This window comes from Ornithodoros turicata, unplaced genomic scaffold, assembly GCF_037126465.1.
Source record: "Ornithodoros turicata isolate Travis unplaced genomic scaffold, ASM3712646v1 Chromosome21, whole genome shotgun sequence".
Classification (NCBI taxonomy): Eukaryota; Metazoa; Arthropoda; class Arachnida; order Ixodida; family Argasidae; genus Ornithodoros; species Ornithodoros turicata.
Window position 1 is genome coordinate 1,807,299 of NW_026999337.1, and position 20,204 is coordinate 1,827,502.

General features: G+C 46.5%; 2 long non-coding RNA genes across 2 annotated transcripts; one reads left to right on the forward strand and one right to left on the reverse strand.

Annotated features, from left to right (window-relative positions):
• The first annotated feature begins 8,210 nt into the window (after positions 1-8,210).
• On the forward strand, positions 8,211-9,284 carry LOC135373099 (uncharacterized). Its single transcript, XR_010416279.1, has 3 exons — positions 8,211-8,272; positions 8,461-8,670; positions 9,080-9,284. It is a non-coding gene; the product is annotated as an uncharacterized LOC135373099 (long non-coding RNA).
• An 863-nt stretch (positions 9,285-10,147) lies between these two features.
• LOC135373105 (uncharacterized) lies at positions 10,148-11,410 on the reverse strand. Its single transcript, XR_010416282.1, has 4 exons — positions 11,122-11,410; positions 10,970-11,032; positions 10,617-10,781; positions 10,148-10,334 (listed from the first exon to the last, which is right to left on the reverse strand). It is a non-coding gene; the product is annotated as an uncharacterized LOC135373105 (long non-coding RNA).
• Between the last annotated feature and the right edge of the window lie 8,794 nt (positions 11,411-20,204).

The following is a 20,204-nucleotide window of genomic DNA, read 5'->3' on the forward strand; positions in this document are numbered from 1 at the left end:
TTATAATACATAATACAAATACTCAAAAGTATTACAGTAATAGTATTATAATACAAAGTATTACTATTACTGCCCATCCCTGCCGTCTGCTCGCTTCGCGTGCGCATGCGCTAGCAGACAGCGGTTTGCTCGAGGATGCGATTTGTAGTAGTGGTCAAGTAAATTAGCTAAATATTCCGTTAAGTTCGTCGCTGGACCTCCGCCGATGTTCACTAGGTAAGGGAACGTTTTAGTAACGCCCGTGAGTTGCTTGCTCGTTCAAGAGGTGAGGGCATCTGTACAAAATTGTTCCATAGGCCGCTCTGTTACTGCAGATTGCAACAAATTTGAGATTTGTTACACAGTGATCTATTAGAGTACCAGTGTGGCCACCACGAGTGGGCAACTGAACCCATTAGATAGAATAGAATAGGATAGAACGCTCAGTGCAACGCCATGACGTAGTTTCCCTAATATAAACAAAGAGTTTCTTGGAGGTAAAAATAAAATAAATACATTCCAGTACAACATAGTGTTTTACAAGGGCCTGCACGGAGCCATCCTACATTCCAATGTAATAATCAGTTAAAGTATTACTTACCACCTATTGCATCTTCCTCTGTTTTTGTCAGTGGGGTGTGGCACAGTTCAAAGTTATGTGCATAATAGGAAGCATGGAAGACAAACGAAACCTTGCCAGTTTGGAACGTTGGAACGTGCCAGAAGTCCGCACGCCTCATGGTACCTTGTGATTTTATAGACCTTTTTCCTTTGATGTGTCTTCTCGGTAAACCCCGCAGGGGGCACTGGCTTCAGCTGGTGTTTGGTGAGTGGCGCCACCGCGCCCAGCCCCCAGTCCCAAGGTGTTATCCGTACCGTGCCGAGGGGATGAAAGGTAAAGGGATGGAAACCTTGTACGGTGGCGGTCGGGGTCTTGGTCAAGCCCCGGCAAACGGGTTATCATAACTCCCGGACCTGCACATATGTATGAGCATGAAATGCAGGTGACATTTGGGATTGCTCATTTCATCAAACCTGTATTGGAAAACCTTGAGTTTTCCGTGACTCTGAGATCGGGTTGTCCACGTACCGAAGTATTACAAAATTTATCCAAACAGTTCACTGCGAAGTACATTGTTCTGACAGGTTCTGATGTTGAAAAAGACAAAAGCATACCGCTGGGAAAGGTGTCACCGTCTTTCATCGAAAAAGCGGTGGCATCTCTGTCTAAAAATAGTGTTGAAATAAAACGCATAAGATCTGGAGACCTGCTTGTAAAATGCACAAACGAAAGAGACTGCGAACGTATCCTGAACACACATGAAATAATGGGTAAAAGAATTTCAGCCTCGTTACATAAAGCATTGAACACCTGCATGGGCGTTATTTCAGTGTCAGAGCTTATTGATGTACCATCTGAAGAGATCTTGATGGAAATGGATGGACGTAAAATGGGGAGTACATCACAGGAAATATAGTGCCAACTTTTGACAGACGGACACTTCCACCAAAGCTAAAAGTAGGCTACCTCTAAGCAGACGTCCGACCCTATATACCAAACCCAGTGCGCTGTTTTCGGTGCAACAGGTTTGGACATGCTGCAGATGCGTGCCGTGGCTCTGCTTGTTGCGCACGGTGTGGCGAGTCGAGCCATGAGACTAAGGAGTATAAAGGATCATACCGCTGTGTAAATTGTTCGTCCAACCATCCATCTTGCTCCAGATCATGTGCGAATTGGAAACATGACAAAAAAAAAAGTCAAAGTGACACAAAACATCTAGAGGCCAGACAAAAAGGTATCTCCAGTCTTTTTTTTGAAAAAGTCTTTTGCGACAGCATTGAAACTAAAAATAAAACTTGTTACACAGTATACACAGACAGAGTCTCACAGAATCAAGCACAAGTGAAAACCAAGGACGGAAAGATACACCTCCAGCCCCCCCCCCCCCCCCCCCCCCCCAAATTTCCATGGTGTCACTGTCCCCGACACCACTCCGTCTCCCGCAGCAGCAGCTGCATTCTCTCAAATCTCTTCGGTGGCGTCCTCCTCCTCCGTCGTCCTCGGAGCTCGCAAAGGCTCATTCATGAGCGCGAGCCCCAAGCCGCAAAAAAAAAAACTGAAAGGCAACCTTTCAGGGAGCAATCTTTCACTCGCCGACATATCGCCAAAGGAATTGACGGCTCTTCGGAGAAAAATTGCGAAGCAGCCCATAACAGATGCAATGAAGAAGTAAGTGCTTCTTTGATAAGCTCTCAACAAACATATAATGCAGAATAGTTTTCCTCCTCGGCAGAACTTTACTGTACACATCTTTTTTCTCCTTGGTACTGCCATAATCATGGGCGGAAAGATCCTTCAGTGGGACTACCGTGGGCTAATTTCAAACCTAGATGATGTGAATGATCTTTTCGGCAAGTACAGTGCAACATGTTTCTGGCTTCAAGAAACATATTTAAATACACGTACAGCAAATTCACTGCACAGCCAAAACATTTCTCGAAAAGATCGATCAGATACATCCCGATCAGTCCCGCTTTGTGTATATTTTTTGAACATAGACTAAATAAAGATTACCAAAGATTAGGATTAGATTAAGATCATCTGGGGGCGTAGCATTCGTAACACGAGATTCTTTTGCAACTAAAGCTATTCTAAACTAAGGGCCAGTTCTCACTTGACGACGCCCGACGCGGCGTCGTCAGCGGGCGGCGGAAGTGCAGGCGCATTTCCGCCGCCCGTTCAGCGCGCGCGATTTTCATGTTCCCACCACAGTGGCATTCCGTCGTCCAAAGCAGACGAAAAGTCAGGAGGCGTGGCCTTTCTGTGGCACCTTATTGGTCGCCAGTGCATCGTTCTCGCCAACTCTCGACGACGTCGTGAACGCGACCGGCATAGCAATTTTTTTGGCTCTACGTCTCTCCTCTCCCAACGCCGGAAACGCGCGTCTATTTCCGCCGCCAGCTCACGACGTCACGTCGGGCGTCGTCAAGTGAGAAGTGGTCCTAAGTATTTCCAACTAAAGAAATTGCGCAGATACGTTTTAACAAAATCGTCACAATCTGCTCAGTTTATCTGCCACCAGAAACCCTGACACAAAGAGACATCGAATATTTGTGTTGCCAGCTTCCAACTCTTTCTTTCTTGCAGGTGACTTCAATGTCGATAACCCGCTCTGGGGCAGTGCAAGAACAGACACAAGAGGAAAAATGATAGATATACTTTTGTTGACGTCCTCGATATGCCTCTTGAATACTGGAAGACGCACATGTAAGCAGAGGAGGACGAGGAAGAGGGGACTGTGGGGACGAGGTTGATGTAAGCGGTTATTAAACGACAACGTTCTATTTTCTCCCTTGACTTCGGTTAGTGTAACGGGAACGTTACAATTTTGGCGCAGAGTAGCGCAGAGTGACGCCATTTTGGCCGGGGGGCGGGGGGGTAGAGTATCGCCCCCGGCGATGGAACTCCCCAACCGTCATCCTTTTTCTCCTTTGACTTTGGTTATTGTAACGGGAACGTTACAACACATACATGCATTCATCTACTCAGTCCTTCTCAGCCTTAAATCTTTTTTTTTTTGCAGTCCTTCACTGCTACAAGATATAGAATGGACCGCAGACGAAAGCCCACTGGGGAGTGACCACTTCCCAGTGGTGTAACATATAACCGTGTCATCACTACCCTAACGACACGTCCTCGTAAGTGGAAACTCGAACAAGCCGATTCGAAGCAATTTTCATAAAAATGTGACTTATCACTTGTAATGTTCCTTCCCGAAGGAACCCAACACTACAACTGTCCAATCTTCTTTCTTGCTTGTGGTCCCCGCACTCTCGCCTTCCTCGTTTGCACCTTACATAGGCCCCGGGGGTCTGGAGTAATCCCTCCTGGGATTGTATTTCAGAATATTGCTGATAGAGGCAATGTGCAATCGGTCGTCTTCCGGAAGTCTGTACCCAACAGTCTTTAGTACCCCCTCTTTCGAGGCAGTTTGTACCACCATGAATGGTCCCTGTGGCGGCGCCTTGTCCAGTGTGCCTTTACGAATGAGGACGAGGTCGCCCACGACTATGTCTGGAATGCGGTTGCTGTGACGGCGATCGAAGTGCTCCTTCATAGCCTGTCTGTATCGATGAATCTGTGAAGGGGTCTTGCGTTTGTCGTTCAGAGAGACGTTGTCGGCGATGCCCAGCAGTCGGTCGGCCTGCAGGACAGGTGAAACACCGTACATGGCAAAATGTGGGGAGCAACCGATTGCTTGGTTGTATGAGCGGTTGTGGTGGTGCGTAGCCATTTCCAAGCAGGTCTTCCTCCCTCCGGGCAAGCCTGGATAGAGCTGAACGAACTGCTTCACGTCCCGAATCGCGCGTTCAGCCATGCCGTTTGCCGCGGGGTGGTAGGGGGCTGTGAACTTCAGCTGGATGCCCTTCTGTTGAGCCCATGTCGCGGGGCGTTTGCTTGTGAACACAGGGTAGTTGTCACAAACGATCACCTTTGTGTTCTTGAAGACATCCCTTGTGAGCATCGTGATAACACTGACTGAGTCCCCCCCCCCCCCCCACTGGGCGGGTGTTGACTATGCGGGTGTGCTCATCGAGGGCTTGTAGGGACGCTTGAGTTTTCCTTAGTCACCGTAGTCGGCCGTAGTCATGCCCGGCTTGTAGTGGACTTGGATGTCGAACTGTTGCAGCTCACAAGCCCATGTGGCAAGTCGTCCAAGAAGGTTTGCATGTCGCAGAATGTTGGTAACGGGTTGATGGTAAGTATAGAGCTTGAAAGTGCGCCCGTCCAGGAATGGTCTAAAGTATCTGGTCGCTTTAAGTACTGCCAGCAGCTCCTTTTCCGTTGTCGCGTAGTTGAGCTCGGCCGTACTAAAGGGGTACGATAGTATCCAATAACCGTCAATTTCTGTGGGGATGGACGGCTGATGTCCCGTTGGTAGAGAACCGCACCGGTGCCAAAATGGGAAGCATCCGTGTGTAACTCAAAGGGTAGTCTGAAATCGGGTAGGTCTAAAATCGGGTTGGAGCATATTGCTTCAACTAGGTCTTGGTATGCAGACTCGCACTCCTCGGTCCATACGAACGGTCTTTGTTTCTGCAACAGGGCCGTGAGGGATTTCGTTCGGGAAGCGTAACCCTGAAGGAAGGCACGGAAGTGCCCTGCGAGGCCGAGAAACACTCTTAGGGACTGCACATCGTGCGGCTTTCGCATGTTCCTCATCTTGCGTACGGATTCCTCCTTGGTGGTCTTGGTTTTGCCATCGATAAGCCGTCTAAGGAATGCTACACTACGTTGGAAGCAGACGATCTTTTTCACGTTGATCTGGAGGTTCGCTCGACTTAATGCTTGCAGAACAAGGTGGAGGTGTTCCAGATGTTCCTGCTGTGACCGTGAGTAGATGAGGACGTCGTCTATGTACACGTGGACGAATTTGCCAATGAATGGTTGGAGCACGGCCGTCATCACCTTTTGGAACCAGGCAGACGAATTCTTCCATCCGAATGGTAGCCGATTGTATTCGTATAATTCGAAAGGTGTTACAAAGGCAGTGTACTTCTTTGTATCCTCGGTCAGCGGAATCTGCCAAAAACCTTTGCAGAGATCTATATATGAGAAGGTGGTGCTGCCTCCCGTATCGTTGATTGTATCGTCTATATTGGGCATGGGCAACGGGTAAATGTCCGTCTGCCTGTTGAATAGTCTGTAGTCCGTACAGAGGTGGAACGTGCTGTCAGTCTTAGGCGCTATCGAGATGGGGGGAAGTGAAAGGTGACGTTGACGGGCGAATTATATGGGGGTCAAGCATGGACTGCAGCTCCCCTTTTAACCATAACTTCTTGTCCCGAGATACGTTAGGGCTTCCTACGGACTACCGTAGTATCGCGAAGACTGAAGGGGACCTCAATCAAAGAAGTGGGAGTGGGGTAGCCAGACGGAGGTAGTAAATAGTAGTTAGCGCCAATGTTTTGCAGGCAGTGCGGAAGAGCCTCGGGATGCTTTGCTCCATTGATCCTCACCATGTGCTGTACATTTCTTGGAAGACCATGAAGGAGGAGCGCAACCACAGACGTATCGGGGAGACTGGGTTCTGCCAACTGAAGCACTCGCAATTTCTCCAAGTGGTATTCGGCGTAGGGTCCCGTAGTGTACTTGTACGAAATGGCGTCGTCCCATGTCGCCAAGTGGTCTGTACCAAAAGATGCGAGGAAGCTTTTCCTCCAAGTGTGCCACGACGATTTCTTATGCTGGAGAAAACGCAGCGCATACCACTTCTTGGCGCACCCTTCTAAAAAGGGGGCGAAGGTTATCGATCTTGAGCTCGTCCGTCGACCACACATTTCGTTCACAGGCGGGTTCATAATGTGCTAGCCACGTTGTGGCGTTTCTGGTACTGTCAAACTGACTTGGAGACGCTTGAGACCGGGGAGTGTTTGAACCAATAGCCATATTTCGGAGGGCGTCCAGAAACACTCGCTGCTGACGTTCTAACAGCGAAGATGGTGGTGGTATCGGGGGAAGCTTGTAGGCCGCAAGAGTTGGAACTTGCTGCGGAGGGTAGCGGATCAGCCTGTCAAAATCGTCCACCTTCACAGTCCCTTTGTTTGCAGAGGACACGACGTCCGTGTTGAGTTTGTCTGCCACGTCCTGGAGGAGAGTCGGCTGGTCTGGGTGGTTGCTGTGGTCGAAGACCCCCTCGCCGACGCTGCAGCACCGTGCTCGCGGCCCCTCCGGCAAGCTCTCTAAGAAAATGTATACCCACATTTCAGATTAGAACTGTCAGCTGCGCCAATAGACGATTTCAGAAATGGCATGGATGGCCCGCCAGAGAGCGCCGTGCTGCGAATGCCCCACTGCACCTTGGGATTTAGTTTGAATGAGTCAGACAGAAGAAGAAGAGCGCAAACGGTTTCGGTGTTCCCTTCTTCCTTCGAGCAGCAGGCAGGCAAGCACGAATGTAAACCATTTCCCGCGACGCATTGCGCGATGCGCGTGACTTGGGCGACGGATGGCCCCCGTACGGAGCACAAGGGCAATATCTGAAATCGCCTATTGTAATGTTCCTTCCCGAAGGAACCCAACACTAAAACTGTCCTATCTTCATTCTTGCTCGTGGCCCCGCCCTCTCGTCTTCCTCGTTGCCTCCTTACATCATTGATTACTTTTCACACAATGACGATCAATGCAACTAATGACCTTGTCACCAATGTAATCCTTGAGGCAGCCCAAAAATGCATACCACAAACATCTGGTAAACTGCCAAAGCGACCTAAGCCGTGGTGGAACAATGAATTAATGCGAAGAAACCCGTATACTTCAAAGTCATGCCTGGAGTCGGTTTCGACGGTATCCCACATCATCACAAAATATTTTACTCTTTAAAAGACAAGAGCGAACGCCATGTCGACACCTAAGCAAGCTAAACGATCCTGTTCACAGAACTTTGTTACTTCCTTATCTTCGAACACACCAACAAAAATTGTTCGGTATAAACTTTCGTAAAATCAGATGCGAACATATTGATCACTCTGTCCCTCTATTAGAAGTTAATGGTCAAGTATGTGAAAGCCTCTTTGAAAGCATTTCAAGCTCTTCCCACTATAGTAAACAGTTTCTCAAAGTTAAAAAGAGGTCTGAGAAACAGACGATTCCCTTTAGTGGTGGTGATGGGCTTGCTTATAACCAACCCTTTACTTTCATAGAGGTGTTGACAGCGTTATCGTCTGTAAAAGCAACTGCCCCAGGACCAGACTGGGTGACATATTCTATGCTAAGTCACATGTCCGAGGAGTCAAAAAAACTGTTGCTTAGATTCTCGTTCAGCGATGCCCCGTTACGAAGTTATTGCACTCCGCATGTTACGAGCTGCGCAGTCTCCTCCATCCCTGTCGGCTCTCCACCTCCTCACCAGTTTTTCTGGTGACGTTACAGGTGAAACTAAGGAAGTAAGCGGTTCGCCGTTGCCATGACGACGTGGACGCTACTAATGAGGGAGGAGCTTTCCGTTTACACGGCAACGTCGGCACTTGTACAGCGGTCAGGGTCGGAGAACACCGTCGGAGGACTGCTTTCGTTTTACGCGCACATGGACCGGCAATCGCTGTCAGAACTCCAAAACAGACTTATTCGCCTCAGCCAATAATTCGCTATGTGGCCATATGAGGATGAACCACTTCGAGAAAGTGCAGGCGACTTGTCGGAGTCTCTGTCAGAAGACGACGACGAGGACGACGAAAGGAGCTAGCTCACCATAAAGGAGTCTCTCTGGTGTATCGGCACCTATGAATCATGGTTGGTATGTTAAAATGAAACATCTCAGTACTACATATTGAGGTTTTTAGCATTTAGTGTAATAGCACAGACTGTGCTCTACTGCACTGCTTCTGTTATAATCTGTATCACTTGTTTGAGATTATTCTGCAGTTGTTTCACGAAGTGTAGATCAGATGTAGCTCACTCATCCTTGTTTATATCCGTAGGTGTCAGTGCCTAAGGTGCGTAATCATGCCGATGGTGCAAGAATGCGTGTGCTGCCAGGATTACACCGAGGTGCAACAAAAGCAACCAAAAGGATGCATAACGTAACACAACTACTTCGGCGTATTATGCTTAGACACGGAAGTGCTTTCTGTGGCATTCTGCGAGCCACTCGACAAGAATGCATCAATGCCACTGGAGAAACAATACAAGTATGCTTACCAAAAATTTATAGAGATTACAGTACATTACCGTACATACCGAATCGCAAATGTTGCATATAAACATTTACAATGAGCGTGTGTGTGTGTGCTTTGTAGCTTCAAGAGATGATCTTATCCATGATTCGATACTCACAATTTGCATCTAGCACAGAGATTCAATCTTATGAGGATAAACTTGCATATGCTCCAAGCACATTGTTTCGCAGACGAGATTTGCAGTGTGTTGGGGTTACATTTCTGTGTCACTTAGGCTTTCTCAAGACGGAGAGTGCAGTCATTAGCTCATATTAGGCATGTCCTTTAGTATGCTGGCTATTCCTGGGAGATGACTGTAGTGACTATTGCATTGGCTGGAGCAATTGGTATGAGGACTAATTACTATGAGTTCTCTTTGTAGAAGGTTTTGCTTTGCTGCTTATAGGCAGTTTACACTTTGGATCTGGGGATATTGGAACAAGATAACCGAAAAATCCTCCCAGGCTGTGCTGTCACACGCATTAGACAGGCATTTCCTTCTACGTCCTACACGGGCTTCAAAAGTTGGAATTCCTCAGTCTACATTATTTGCAAAATAATAAATAAAAACTGTATCAAGATAAACATCTGATGGACAAATCTAATATCTTTTATCTGTAGCGGCAATAGATCACAGAACATTTCTGGCAACATCTTGAACAACACTTTTGCAAACAAGCCCTAATTAAAACACACTCTTGGACTCAATTCTGCAAAATAAATACGGTTCAACACAACAAATAGTGTGTCTATTTTTGGATTATACTGACCCCCTTACATCTATAACATGAGAAACATCACTCGAATTATGGCAATTTGCTTAGTCACCCTCACATTCACACAGACAATTACACTCGTGACAGGCAGCATCTATCTCGTGTCCGCTCACTATTACAAGAGAGACATGTACATGCAGGTTTGCCACAGTCATGACAAACTTCACGATACAATTGCTAATGTCATCGTTCAGGGCACAACAATAGAATAATTGCTTATATTATTCGCAGTTCAATGCTATTCCTAAGAAGAGGAATACTAGGAATGCACCATTCCATGCACCAAGCCAATATTTGTTCCCAAGCACATACTTGGATAATAACAATTTGTGGTTTCGCGTCGAGACAATTGTGGCCACATACCTCGATAAGGCCACTCGTTGCAGCACACCAGTACATGTGGTTGTTGCTGACTGGATCCAGAACCCAATCTTTCCAAGACCACGTCGCTTACTAGTAGCAGCCATTTTTTTCTTGAGGCCTATACGACATAATGCAGTGTATTGTATCTACTGGGGCACAAGCTTTCATTACTGGAACAATAACAGCGATATTCCTTTGTAGTGTTAGCACAAATGTATTTGGTCATGCGTGCATGACGCATGAATGAACGTTATACATTGGCACACAATTGAACATCCACAATGCTGTATACACTACGCTATGGTAGCTGCCTTTAGCCACGTATGAAATGTCGAAGCTGTGTTTTATGTCAGGTTTCTGAGTTCGCATGTGCTTACGAATGGCAGGATGGCTACCAGTTGTTAGGGGCACGATTTTCATGTCCAACGCTTCAAGATCAGCCAGGCCTGTCACGAGTGGGTGCGTCTCCATGCTGACACTGCTTCGTACTTCCTCAGACTGTAAAATCATGTTTGCAAAAACATTAGGAATACAGATACGTCTCATAGAACACAATGTTGGCTTGCAATACTTAGGGAAAAAAAAGAGGCTTTAGGGGTCGGAGGCAGTGCATCGTAACCAATGCAAATATTCTTAACTATAACATTTTGTAAACGCAGCACAAATGTGTAATGTCATTAATTAATCTTAATTTATTGCCGTTTCTCCAGTTTACTTCTCAGTAGATACGCCATTGTAGTTTGCAAGTGGTAGGCATATGAAAATATGTTAACACCGTACCTGTCCAACTTGAACTTGAACACTGTGAACAATTTCGTTCAGTGACGCCACGAGGAAGGAGTGCGTCATGTATTCTGCGCTGAACCCTGGTGAATCGCAGCGGCCATCTCCAACTAATTAAATGGCGTGCCCTGTCAGCATCTGTTGCTGCTGCTTCATCCACACCTTTATCACGGAATACATTTCTATTGTGATTGCTATGATATGCAATACTGCAAATTTGCAAGGTGAGCAAATACCCCTTAGAGAGGAGTCATGTCGCAACACAAACAGAAACATCTACCAAGGTGACAAATGAAGTCTGTACGATATACCCATACTTTGTGTCACCTGATTTATAAACTGTAGCTTACCTTTTCAACACCTGGAAGAAGACAACCTCTCTGGTAGTTAAAGAAAGTCCTGTCACACATCACCTACAGGTAATGACAGTGCTTATGTTAATTTATTTCATATACTTTGCATTTGTATACCTGCATTATATTACCTATTATACCTATTATACCTGCACTGCCATGTGCCGAAGCAGTCTGAGCACTTGAGCTGGACTTGCTCCAGTGAATTGGATGGAAGCTGAGAGCAGAAGGTTCCCAACTGCTTTCCCATTTATGGTTGGCTGGCTGGTCGATACGGTGGTGTCCATTGGAACAGCTGCAGTTGACTGTCAGAAATGTCCCTTCTGAACTTAAGGTTGCCTTAGCTGGAGTGTAGCACGTTTGGCATAGTCGAAAGAGCTGGAGCAGAAAGCTCCCAAAGACTATGTACTTTTTTTCCCTGTGGAGTGGAACTGTAGTGCCTTCTGGTGTGGTGCTGTGGAGATAAAGCATCCTCTTGCAGGAAAGTCATGCACAAAAGGCATTATTAGACAGTACAAGATAACCATTGACAAGTGGATATGGAATATAGAGGCAGATTTAAAATTTTCATTTGACAGGGACAACTAGCAACTTTGATTGAAGCCGGAGAAATCAAACACCAGAAGTCGCAACTTGTGCATTTGGAAAAGGTGTGAAATTCTCCTCCCTATGTGAAGTTCTCCCAGAACCATCACAATTTTTTTTAGTGCTGCACTACTGATGTAAAATACCCATATAGCAAGCTTTTGACTGAACACTTGATGACGACGGAAGAGTACAGAGACAAAACATGCTAAACGTCATACTTTCAACCTTTATTACGAGGAATGGCTAGAAAGGAAAAAAGCACGCAAGATCAGCAGCATCCTCGAGCACCGAAAGGATAACACAACGCTTTATCAGCCATACCGTTTCAGCCTTATCGACGAACTGATTTTTCCACTGCGTTCACAGTGTTTTGTCTTTGTACTCCTCTGTCGTCGTTAAGTCTTAAATCATGTGCCAATCAGCGCTATTTGTAGCTTGTTTTCCAAGCTTTTATACATAAAAAATGCAGTCTTGACACTGTAAGCACAATTATGTTTGTGCGAACATACCTCACAAAGCTCTCGTAAAATGAAGGGAAGTATGAGGTATCCTTCTCAGAGTCCTGGTTTCTATAACATGAGCTCGATGCGACTGGACTTGAGCACTGCAGAGGCGAAAAAGTGTGGTCCACTCGTTCTTCTGAAAACCCTGCATCAACAGCTCGTACAGTGCAACAGGTTCCATCAGCTCCTTGGGATCTGGTCTCGATCCCCGAATCCGCCTCAGGGCTTGTGTTCGTCGCATTGGTAGTTGGGTCCTCGATGAGCAGCATGCGAGGAGAGGTACATTTACTTGCACAAGCTACGCATGGTCCACACATGTCTGTCTGTGTTCCCACACTAGAGAGTATCCTAACAGTGACGTTCACCTGTGTACCTGTTTTACATTACAGTTGCCAGATGAGAAATTTTCAAACACAACATTTGATACTTTCTACCAACCTTTACATGGCGAAATTTGTAGTGAGGGAGCAGTCTCAGTAGACACAGAAACACCACTGCTTTCCTCATATTGGATCACACTGGTACTGTCATACGTGATGTCGCTTGAATCACTGGCTACCTTCAAGGAGTATGTGTGAACCCCCTGAGGATGACATTCCGTGACGTCATTTTCCGATGCACAGATGACAGAATGTTCACATCCGGGCTCCTATGAAAGTGCAATAGCATTGTCAATGTTGTGATCGTACACAAACTTGTCTACTATTCTTGCACGGGGTTATAATATGCGCTATGTGTACATATCTGTACTCCAGCGTGCTTAGAGAACGCCGTGCATGCGATGCACAAAGTGGAACTACCGCCTGAACAGATCGTACGACTTATATCGTATTGTGCATCACAGAAGTAGCAAAATATTTGCGAAGTTTTGTCATACCCAAACATTTTTATTAGAATCAACAGGAATGTGAACTTAGGCCAGAATAATTCATGTCGTTCCCATTCAGGTGTAGTGTCGGAACCGCGGCCGATAACTAAAACTCATAGTACCAGGGACCTACATAATAGGTTTAAGCCCATACTGTCCCCGCATGGTGTGTAGGGGGCGCCAACCGAGAGGAAGTTCGGTGGCCCTCTCGGGACGTGGCTTAGTGACAATCGGTTTGGCCTGTGTTCTATGCAAGTGACCATGGAGCGCACCTCCAACAGGAGTGTGCCTACCCTCTATGTTGTTTTCATACCCTCCTGGGTATGTTCCCTACCCCTACACCCATCCCCTGGCCCTCTCACAGTAGGTGCCCCCCCCCCCCCCCCCAGGCCAGACGGCCGACTGAGGGCTCGACCAGGAGGCGCAAAGGTGGAAGGATGTCCTTGCCCCGTCCGTGCAGGAAAAAAAAATAAAGAAACTCACTGCCGATTGGCTATCTCCACCACCTCCCTACGGAGGTGGCCAGCTTGCTCTCTGTCCAGTAGGGCACACAGATTTCCCACCGCCACCGCCCTCCCCAAGACCCTGATCAGGACCTTCCTGGGGCCCCGGGTCAGAGGGAAAGCCAAGACGAAACGCCCGGCGCCGGCCTCCTCCTCTCTATGGCCACACGCACCCCCCCCCCCCGAAACCCGAACCTATAGAGGTAACCAGGAAACCCTCTATGACCTGTTATCACCTGAGTAACGTAATAGTTAGGCTTAATGCAAGAGCTGTGGTCAACCTGCGGGACCCATTTCTTTGGCCAATGATCATCTCTGTCCCAGGCCTCCTGCCAACACCTCCATTCCTCGCGGAAGATTACGTGTTTCAGTGCAGTTTTCGAAAAAAGAACCGATTTTGTGATAGGTAATGCTCTTGCTTGGTTTGGGAATTGATCTGCAGCCTCATTACCAGTAATTCCGCTGTGTCCATGCACAAAGTGAAAAGAAAAAGCAATAGCACCCTTAACCGAAACGATTAAATCTTTGACTATGTTAATTCCCTGTGTGTGCATGGGGTTCGCAAGTGATTGTAAAACTGATAAGCTATCAGAATACACCCCTATTGTATCGGAAATGTTCTGCCCTCTAATATATTCAATTCCGGCTTCTATGGCACTTAGTTCCGCCTCGAAAATGGAAGCGTGCAATGGAAGACCCACCCCAGGCAGCACAAACCCTCGGGAAAAGAATGGGAACGCAATGGGGGCTTCGGCTCCTGAACGGGCGATAGTGCCCGACTGGTTCCCAGCGGTGTGGGAACTGAGGAGGTAGAACATAAGAGAAGATAAGGTAGTTCCCCGACGGTGCCCTGATCATTTCCCGCTCTGGTCTCCTTTTGGTCATGTAAACAATGATATAGGATCGCTCCCCGATGCTGCTCTGATCATTTCCCGGTCTGGACTGACTTTGATCATGTGACCAAAATATAGGATCGCTCCCCGATGCTGATCTGATCACTTCACGATAATCAGTCACATGACCGGGGTGCAGCAACGGATTGATTTCTCTTCCCAGACTGTCAGGCGCCGAGTGATGCAATCACGTAACCGACAGTTTCGAATCCGGCCAATGATGTTCCTCGATCATCCAGCCGTGTTTGCACTGACGGAGTCCCCGTCGCTCTCGCTGCGAGAAACGAATGTATCCGGCCGTGCTCCCGAAACTTTCGAGGAATTCCAACATTTTTAAGCGATTCATCGAGTGGTAAGTGCTATTTCTTTTTGTGGTATTCCTCGCATTGATAAACGTTACTCATAGCTGTTTTTCAACATGAGTGACACCGTTCTAGAAGGCTTCTCTCGAAACTTAGGAGCGCAGCATCGCATAGTTTCGATTTCAGTGATCCATTGTGGTTTATGCGTTGCTTTTAGGATAATGGACTCCGTTTTGGTGAAAATATGGTTCAGTAAAGTGTGGAATCGTATGTATTGTGTATTTGACGTCAAACGAAATATAACCATTTCTCAGGACGACTGTGTGCTGCAGCTGTGCTTTCCATCTCCTGCGTCGTACAAAACTGGAATGCTGGAGGACTTCAGCTCAAGGTTCGTTTTTGTAGTCATTCAAGAGCAGCATTCAGGGACACCCCCTCTGAAACCCGGCTTGACCTGATAGCAGAGGACTACGCAAGGAAGCTAAGTTTACAGGGTGGTGCGTGAGTACGTGAGAAGGAACAGATCTGGGCAGGGAGAGGAGGACATATCTGAGGCGAACAATTCCCTTTTCGCGCCCCGACCTGATAACAACGCCGATAACACGCCTGGGAGCATTCGCATAAGATAAAGAATAAGACGTGATGTATAACTGTGGGAACGAGCATGAGACCTTCCAGATGTCGGGAGATTGCCGGATGAAATTGGCAGGTTGGCGCCTGTGATAGCCTTCTGGACGACAAATTCACTAAATGCGAGTTCTAAGAGTGCAGCAAGGACAGCAGCTACGGTCCGCAGACGATACACAGACTACGTAATTTTACGATGATACCATCAGTATCAAATTGGTATCAAGAGTTATTACGAGCTAAAATAGAGGAAACTGACAAATTGGTGCCAGTGAGTGCCTCTTGGGCGACGATTTCGCAAAATGTCTGAAGTATATAGATTGGGCTTGTTGGTGTAAATCCACAAGCGACCAAAGAACAAACACGAAACAACAACAGAGCGACTTGTGTCTGATTTTGTCTCCTGTTTGTTCTTTGGTCGCTTGAAAATGAATGATTTGACCAAACGCTACTTCGCGGGCTCTGGCAAGGGAATCAGGTATGGGCCGCGGACTCATAACTATTAAGCATGGATACACAGACTACGCAATTAAGTGATGACATCTTCGATATCACGTTTATATCCAGAATTATTACTAAATGAAATGGAAGATACGGACAGTTTGGCGTCTGCGAGTGCTGTGGCGATGCGAGTGGCAACAGTTTGCTCAAACGCGACTTCTTTGGACCAGATATTTTGGAGCAGAACTAAATACCAGATTTGGAGATAACGCTAAACAAGTGCTACGCGCCCTCGAGTACATTATTTATTTCTCGCTTAAGATGAAGTAATGCTTAGATCAGGGCAATCAGGGCTCTCACACACGCGGGCCGCATGTGCATGGCTTGCAGTCAGCTATTCTGTGTCCCGAGGGCTCTTGACCACTAAATAGAATAAAGCTGCCCCCCCCCCCCACACACACACACACGCACACCAATAATGAAGAAGTGGGAATGTAACCAGGTTTTCAGGCATTGTTTTTACCCTTGCTCGATGTAGTGTTTCTCCTGTCGACGTTAGGAAGGACATTCACATTCGAGCAGTTCTTGTGACTCATGAACCTCAGCTAGTAGTTATAGCGATTAGCGATCTGGTCTGAACGTGCATTTTGATAAGCTACACTGTAAGTAATATGATAATTGAGAAGTTATAGTGGAGACAAGTGCAGAGAATGACATCATCGTAATTATTACACTAAGTTTATGGGCTTACAGCATAGCAGCAGCCTCTCCGGATATCATGCGCAAAAAACTGTATACTGAGCACAGGGAGGCGCAGTGAAAAAAAACAAAGAAAAAAAAACAGATGGAGTAGTTATGTTCGAGGGTCATTGTGTGAATATTTTTAATTTTTTCTCTTTCCCTGATTTCCTTTTTCTTTTTCACGTTGAAAATGCAAGCAAAATCAGCAATACAGTGTGTAAACCGACAATTTCAGTGCTCCTGGACGTTGGGATAATCGTTCGTGAAGAACTATGTACGAAGAACTTGCAACGCCTTTCAAATTTTCAATGTCTAATTTGGAAAAGAAGCTCATTTGTCTCTGCTGGTGTGTCAAGTGAAGTTTCTCATTGACGAATTGTATATGCGAATGCCTAATAACTATACCGCTCAGCTGTTTACGCTAAGGTACTTTGCTATAATTGCGGTCCTTTCCAGGGTGATTACCCCCACCCCCCAGGGAGGTGTACACTCCCCCTGAATTTTTCCAACCACTCCCCTGTAATTCATGAGATTTCCCGATACACCTTGGCCACCAATGCATATACGCATAGATATGTATCCATATAGATATACCACCCTATGTTTCTCTCCACTCGAAATCACGCAGACATCTTATCACGCCGGGTACCGCATCTTGGCTTCTATGCGCATTGATGATAGTGCCAGCCGCAACAACAATGACAAAGAAGTAGTTGTCGTTCCTCTTCGCTGCTGATACGAGTTGCGCAACGGGCCAAAGGCTGATACCTTCCGTTTGAATTCAGCGTGAGAGAGCCGCGACGGCAAGGAAAAAAACTTGCCAAGATACGGGACACAAAAGTGAACTTGCACAGCAAATCGCCGGCAGTCCGAACATTTACACGGCAGCAGACACCTACGAGCACTGGTGCTAAAGTCTGAGGAAAAGACATCTTAAATGAAAATACATATCCGTTACAACAACAACAACAAATAGTTCATGACTATGGCCTGGGGTGGTTCACCGCTTGAGAACATATCCGTTACGAAGCCGTTTGAATTTCACTGTTCATGGTAATCAACCAATTTTCCTCGAAGTGCAGCACGCATAAACAAGTCCATGGTATGCTTACACCTCGACCTGCAAGAAATGACCCACAGTGACCCTAGAAGTCTGCCCAGGACGCACATTTCCCCAGGGCGTCAGTCGTGACGTTGCCCATATACGTGAGGCCGACAACGGCAAGGCCTTTCACCATCACCACCACCACCACAGTATCCTTCTGAAACATTGCATCACTTGCCAACTTCTTTGAGAAAAGTAAAAAGTAACCTTTCTGCAACCCCGATGATGGCAGGGGCACCCATGGAATACACCACAGAGTCTCTGGTGTATTCTGCATAGCGAAGCCATTATCAACGACTTATACTAGGCCCTATTTTGACAGTGGTGACCGCAAAATTTGGAAGAGGCGCCGGCAGATCCCTCTAAAACGGGCAAAACCCTTTGTATCATGGTGTCAAAGGCATATTCGTGACGGCTTATGCTATTGCCCTTCCCACTGGGATTGTAACGGAGGCGACCGCAAAATCCGTAAAAGACCGCAGCAGAGCCCTTTAGAACGGGCAAAAAATCTTTAATCATGGTTCCAAACAGATATTATCAACGGCTTATGATGCTCTTCTACAGGGACCGCAACAGAAGCGACCACCAAATGCGGAAAAGGCAGCAACAGAGTCCTTTAAAACGTACGAAACCCCTTGTATCATGGTACCAAAGGCATATTAATGACGGCTTACGCTGTGCCTTTCTACCGGAATTGCGCAAGAGGAGACCGCATAATTTGGATACGGCAGCAGCAAGGCCTTATAAAACGGGCGAAACTCCCTGTATCATGAAGCGAAAGAAAGAAAGTTACCAGTGTCTTGAGTGCAATCCTATTCTGCTGGAGTTATAACACAGGCGATCGCCAAATTCGGCAAACGTGGCAGCAGAGCCCTCTTAAACGAGCAAAAGCCCTTGTGTCATGCTGTCACAGTCATATTATCAACAACTTATACTATGTCATTCTACCGAGATCATAACACAGGCGACCGCAAATATCGGGAAAAGGATGCAGCATAGCCCTTCAGAACGGGCGAGACTTCTTGTATCATGCTGCCGATGACATGTCATCAATGGCTTGTGCAATGCCGTTCTACTGGGATTGTAACAGAGACTACCGCAAAATACAGAAAATGCGGCAGCAGAGCCCTTTAAAACGGTCGATACCCCTTGTATCATAGTTCCAAAGTCATATAAGTATACGCAACGGGTTATGCATGCTATTGCCGTTCTGCTGGAATTATAACGGATGCGGCCGCAAACTCCATAAAAGGCTACAGCAGAGCCCTTTAAAACGGACAAAAACCCCGTTAGTCATGGTGGCCGACATTTTACACCCCTATAAAGACGCGACGGCTTATGTTATGCCCCTCTCCTGTGATTGCATCGGAAACCACCGCAAAATTTGGAAAAGGCGGCAGCAGGGCCCTTTACAATGACTCAAATGAGTTGTATCATTGTGCCAAAAAGATACTATGAACGACTTGTACTGGGATTGTAACAGAGGATACCGCAACGCTCGGCAGCAGATCGAGCCCTTTAAAACGTGCGAAGCCCCTTTAATCCTGGTGCCAGGCCGTACATGGAGAGGTCGCGTTTGAAGAAACTGCTTCCGAAACGACACTCCCTAAGCAAAAAGCGTCCTAAGCTGATTTTGTAGTATGTATATGAGAAAGTAAGATCACGGGGTTTGAACCCCGTATCTCGTTCCCCTGTTGCACCCTGAGAGGGCGCGTTTTAAAAATCGCTTCCAAAATGGCACTCGAAATGGCCAAATGGCCTATTTCATCAACTTCGGGGCTTAATATATTTTTATATAACAATAATATTAAAGATGTCCAAAGCTGATTTTCTAATGTGTATATGTGAAAGGAAGATCACGGGGTTTGAACCCCGTACCTTGTTCCCCTGTTGCACCCTGAGAGGTCGGGTTTCACAAAATGGCTTCCAAACCGGCACTCGAAATGGCCAAATGGCCAATTTCGGGGCTTAATATCATTCGATATAACAATAATATTAAAAATGTCCTAAGCTAATTTTGTAATATGTATATGTGAAAGGAAGATCACGGGGTTTGAACCCCGTACCTTGTTCCCCTGTTGCACCCTGAGAGGTCGCGTTTGACAAAATGGCTTCCAAACCGGCACTCGAAATGACCAAATGGCCAATTTCCTCAACTTCGGGGCTTAATATCATTCGATATAACAATAATATTAAAGATTTCCTAAGCTAATTTTGTAATATGTATATGTGAAAGGAAGATCACGGGGTTTGAACCCCGTACCTTGTTCCCCTGTTGCACCCTGAGAGGTCGCGTTTGACAAAATCGCTTCCAAAACGGCACTCGAAATGGCCAAGTGGCAAATTTCGTCAACTTCGAGGCTTAATATTATTTGATATAAAAATAATATTAAAGATGTACTAAGCTGATTTTGTAGTATGTGTATGTGAGAGTAAGATCACGGTGTTTGAACCCCATATCTTGTTCCCCTGTTGCACCCTGAGAGGTCGGGTTTCACAAAATGGCTTCCAAACCGGCACTCGAAATGGCCAAATGGCCAATTTCGGGGCTTAATATCATTCGATATAACAATAATATTAAAAATGTCCTAAGCTAATTTTGTAATATGTATATGTGAAAGGAAGATCACGGGGTTTGAACCCCGTACCTTGTTCCCCTGT